The following is a 6,000-nucleotide window of genomic DNA, read 5'->3' as shown; positions in this document are numbered from 1 at the left end:
CCGCACCTCACTTGATGTCGTCAGACTCGAAACTCTGCCCAATGTCAAAACAGTGCACATAGAGAAGTTCAAAAAGAAATGAAGCGAAAAGGGAAAGAGGTACTGTGAACATTAAAAGGAGCATCGCAAAGAAAAATTACTTCCGCAAGGTGAAACTCAAAGAAGTGTTGCAAAAGAATTGATTCCAAAAGTCTGTAGCAGATTAAAAAAAGGATCTCAGTTCTTTGGTTTTGTTTACAACATACATTGTTTTTTGCAATTAAACACAGCTTTGTCTTTTACAATACTTAATTTTTTTTTTTGCAAATATATAAGGCAGCATATTGTCTCCATACAGCTAGCACTAGCTAGTTCCTCTAAACATCACTAAAAGATAATATAAAATAAAATGTGCCTTCAGATTTAAAGCTAGATAGGTTTGGGTACACTATAGTAAAAATGCTAGTTATAGTCATCGATTAAATTGAAGTATGACACAAAGCCATCATAAATTGAGTCATATTCTTAGCTAAACTATTATTATAATGATATGAGTTAATAACATACCTGTAATAAAATGTACGCAGCAAAGCTGTGAGTTGGAAATGATCTCCTCAGTCCACTCAGCCCTGTTGATGGAATCCAATAAAAGTGAAGCCCTCTGTTTTTTGCCATTGCAATTTTGACAGCCAACAGCGCAGCACGACATTTAATTTAGCTTAACCAGACAATTTAAAGGTTACCACTAACTTTTTGAGAACTGTTGGGTCAGCTAACTACAGGTTTGGTTTATTGTTTGAGCTGGTCTTTTTGCCACCACTTACGTCTGTGAAGTAGACGGTGACATTGCCAAAGGATTGGTCTATAGGGGTCTCTCCTTTTATGAGATTTTTATTTTATTTTATTTTTTTAAGTGCGATCACATAGAAAAGTCTAATACTTTGATTTAAGTGTTTGTTTGAATTAATCCTATATTTGAACAATAGTAATTGAGATTCTTGTCTCTGGAAGCACCATTAATTAGGAAATGACATTACAGATGTAGTAAATGACCAGCAGAATAAAACTCCACATCTTGAGGTCATCTTGACCATTAAAAATGGGAGTAAAAATCCTCAGCTTGGAAAGTCTGACCACTGGCCTTTATTTATTAAGTCTTGGTGGTGAATAACATGTCTCTTATGAGAGAGGCTGGTACAATGACAAGACATTCAAACCATTAAACTGGGTTTAAGAGAGATAATAACAGGGAGGCTAACCATTTATTTTGCTCTAATATGGCAACTGTGTCAGCAGCTTTTACTTGCCCGAGCAAAGTATGAGAAACTAAGCCATTTTATTCTGTGATGGCACACAGTTACTCCATTGTCTATCAGTTTAATGCCTTCGTCTCTTGCTGGCTTGATTTTAAAGTCAATATAACAGATTCTCACATGGAAACTCTAATTGTGAACATTCCCTTTATATAAGATTGACTTGAAATTCGACTTTTAGTTGTATTTGTATAATGGCTTAAAGTGCTCTTCAGCATTTATTTAGGATTAAAACTGCATTTTGCCTGGAGCCCTGTTCCTTTTAGATCTCTCATCTTGGCTCTTGATCTCCGTGCAGGTAAACAACCCTTTTTCAAGCCTTAGAGGTTTTTAACTGTTCATCCAAACCAGAGTTAGAGGGCCCCTAAGTAAATGACTACAGAGAGAAATCAGAAATTGGACTGATGATATGAATAATATAAATAAATCACGGAGCCGATCAAAATATCATGTGAAGGGGCACACATGAACAAAGATCTACGTCATGATTATGAGAAGTTTTTATTGGCTACTACAAGCCAATTCTGTCATCATTTACTTACCCTTGGGTTGTTCCAAACCCTTATGACTTTCTTTCCTCTGTGGAACACAAAAGGAGATGTTAGGCAGAATGTTAGCTTTAGTCAACATTCACTTTCATTGATTTGATTGATCACAAAAACCACAAATGAATGTGGTCAAAAATACATTTGTCCACATCGCATTTGAGGTGTAAACGCTAATCTGTCCTGTATGTGTCCCGGCAGCAGTGAAGCGCCACCCCTCACCGATCAATCAACTGCTGCGCTAAAACAAGAGTTTAAACTTTGCCGTTTACAAGCGGCTTTAAAAGGAAATAACTGTCCAATCGAAGAATTTGAAAAGCGGAAACATACACAATCACGATAGCTTCACGGATCTTCTTTAGTGTGTCTGATGTCAACACAGATGACAAGCGCGAACTCCTGAAGCTCCTTTAATACAGGTAATCCACAAAAATAATGGATAATTCTGCTTGACATGTTGAGTTTGTGCTTAGATTAAATTTCAGCCTCATCTGGGAGAAACAGTGCGCCGTATTTTTCACGCTTTCTTTGTCTTTTCTGACTTTGTTGCGCTTTATTATCACGCAGTGACATACTGACATGGTCATTGATGTACATGATGTACATGATGTATGTCGTCATGAAACAGAGACCCTCCCCTCAAAATCCGACCACAAGTGGTCACAGGAGACGCATTTAAGTGACCAGGTGTAAACAGCGATGTGTCTCATCTGACCACATGTGATCTGATCACCGAGACGCAGGAAGAAAGAAAGTCATATGGGTTTGAAGCAACATGAGGGTGAATAAATGATGACAGAATTTTAATTTTTGGGCAAACTATACTTTTAACTGTATATACCACAGATTTAAATGCAAATGTGTATATTAATTTATGTATAAATATGTTTTTGAAAAGGGGGTGAAAGCATAAAGAGATTGGAAAATCACTTCCCTTTATCTATGTATGGTATATAACGTGCATATTTACATGCTCAATACATACTGAAACATATATACTTCTACGTACTCTATACGACAGCGTGTTATTTAAAGCGTTCTTCATCACTTTCTCTTTCTCCGTCACACCTACACAGACAGATTGAGGGCACTCCACCTGACAGAGGGACGAAATGACAGTGATGACTGATACAATGACCACAGGCTGTCACCATTGAACTGAGTGGCTCTTGAGCCATGTGAAAAGCTTTTTCTTAGTTGGAGGGTATTAGAGGTACATGAAGAGTGTTACTTTTAATCCATATCCATGTCTCACCTGACACTAAACTGCTTATTGAGAAGATTACATTTGAAATAGTCAACTATTGTTGACCATGGATTAAACTTGGGAGAAAATATCATCTAATTTTTGTGATTTGCACATAAAATTCCTATTAGCAAATTATATAAAGTCCTCTAATTTGATTGGAAAAAGGTGTTCCAAGAGCCATAGAATGTTTCAATGTTTCAAAATCTTCCTTTAAAAACACATCGATTTTGCTATGTTTACGCCACTCATTCAAACTGGAACGGCCGAAAAGGGAGACTTTCGAAAAAGCTCTCCATGGCCGCATACTTTGGAAAACTTTGGTGTTAAAAACTGAAAACATCGGCAAACTTAAATGGATTAGTGTGGACATGGAGGATCTCTCCACTTGTCTATTCTTTTGGAACTATTTTCACTTGTGGAGCAAAATAAACAAAATAGCAACATATTGTGTCTGAAATATTAGTTACTTGATATTAAAGGAAGAGTTTACCCCAAAATGAAAATTTTGTTATAATTTACATGTCGTTCCATACTCACATGACTTTCTTTCTTATGTCTTATGGTTATTATAACACAAAAGGAGAACTTTTTATGAATTTTCCAGTTTGTTTTTTTTCAATACAGTGGCAGCTGATAGTGACTTTAAACCTTAAAATAGGACCTAAAAGTATCATAAATGTGAACAAGCTTCTCTCATGCACTCATGAATATGTAATCAAAATTTAATTGAATAATGACTTAAATCGATGTTTCACACCAAAAGTCTTGGAATATGATCTTGATAGGGTCGTATGGACTACTTTTATCATACTTTTGGGTCCCTTTTAAAGGTCCCTATCAACTGCCATTGTTTTGAAGAGATGAAGATTCTTTGATATTTCACTTTTTGTGTTTGCAGATGAAAGTCATATGGGTTTTGTAAATTGAGATAATTTTCATTTCTGGGTGAACTATACCTTTAACTTTTTGTTTCTGTGCCTACAGCCCGAATCATAGCCGTGATCAAATATAATGAAATGTAATCTCGCTAGGCATATGGATAATAAGGTTTGTGTTTTAATTTTATAAGCTCTTATACCATAGCCATAGGCTTTAGAGAGGAGGAGCTACTGTAAGTAGCTAATATGAAAGACTGGTTGTGAAGGGAGCATTTGTATGATCTGAATAGACTAGTTCGAGCACTGTGGTGCTTTGACTGAAGCGTCAGGAAATATTTATGTCCCTCATAATTTTTAGCCATGTGGCCATGTTCCAGTCATTTCAAGGAAACAAAATGTAGAACCACAGAACATGATGCATTCTTATGACTCTCAACCTTCTTTATGCATGCTTTTCCTCATTTTATATAATGCCACTCATAAGTGCTTGTTGATGTTAAGCCAGAGAATCTCTTTGCATTATCTCAGGTCACATTGAATACATCTCACAAAATACAGCCATATTTGTCCAGACCACATTGTTTAACATGCATTGTGAATTTATTCACAATTCACAATACTTCAGCCTACCATCCTGCAGACAGTGTGCCAAGACCTACAGGAAACCCAATATGGGCCATGCTGAGTGTAGTTTATCTTCACAAATAATTGTGGCAAGGAAATGGGAGAAGCCGCAGAGTGAGTCGAAGGAACCCGAAATAAACATTGCAGGTATGGGGTATGTGCTGCGGTGCTGGTATATTAGAATAACAGTTCCAGCTTGAGTAGACTGTGATTGCCACTGCCCTATATAATATATCAGCAGGACATACTGCTCTGAGCATTTCACTGCCGGAAAAACCTATTCTAGAAATATATGGAGAGTGCTGCATTCTCATGGATTTCTGGAATTGGACTTCAACATTTCTCATTTTGACCAGTACAAAAGTGTACAGTAAGTATAGCCTGGCTTAATGGATACATGGGGGGATAGTAGCTTAGTGGTTTAAGATCTGGGCTGCTAAACTAAACATCCTCAGTTCAAATCCTAAAATGGATTATGGATTATGGATTTTTTTTGTAGTAGGGGTGGGCGAATGAATCGAAACAGGTAGAAATTTGTCTACCAGTATACATTTCCAAGGATTGGTTGTGCACCGCTAAACTGGAGTTTCCCTTTGGATAAGAATTTGCCTGCTAAATGATTAATAACAACATTTAGCTACCTTACCATTTAAGCTTGCGTTAACAGTTTTCATAATATTATTCTTCTACAGTTCCTTGTGATCGCTGTATTATCTCAAATGGCCTCATCTGGTCAATCAATGAGTTTCCCCAACATTACACTAATAAATGGCCAATGAAATATAGCATAATAGAAACACAGAAAAGATCAGATGCCATTAAAAAAAATATATATACTACACTGTCAATTTTTCAGTTCTCCTGCAGTGCCCAGGTGTACTTCCCTAAAACTCAAATTTTTGTTACAAACACTCATTTGGCTGAGGTTTTGTACATGTCACATAATATTCTGTATGAATAGTATGTGAATAGAGATACAGGGCTTGTTTCTCCACTCACATGGCCTGACCTGTGTTCTTGTTCTTTGCATTTTCTGACTTTTTTGCCATAGACACACAAGTGCCAGCTTTACAGGTCACATAAAGAGGTTGCTTGGGGTGGGTAAAAATATTGATCTTCCAGTGCATCGCGATATTCATTTCAACAATCTCGATATCGATCCTTAAACCGACCCTGGGAGGAAATCACTCGCATTTGCAACCAAATTTCATGCTATACGACTAAAATTTATATATTTGGCAATTGTAGTGGTGGAGTATTCAGCAGTGAGATCCTTTCAATATGTGTTGAGAGTAAAAGTTGTTCCGTGTATGTGTGTCCAAAGATGAATTCCATGCAACTCATTTGTCATTGAATAATGTCTATTTTTTTATTTTTTTATTACCTTTTCTGTTCTCTATAGTCAGTTATTG

The sequence above is a fragment of the Myxocyprinus asiaticus genome, chromosome 2, assembly GCF_019703515.2.
Source record: "Myxocyprinus asiaticus isolate MX2 ecotype Aquarium Trade chromosome 2, UBuf_Myxa_2, whole genome shotgun sequence".
NCBI lineage: Eukaryota > Metazoa > Chordata > Actinopteri > Cypriniformes > Catostomidae > Myxocyprinus > Myxocyprinus asiaticus.
Note: the sequence above shows the minus strand (reverse complement) of the source record.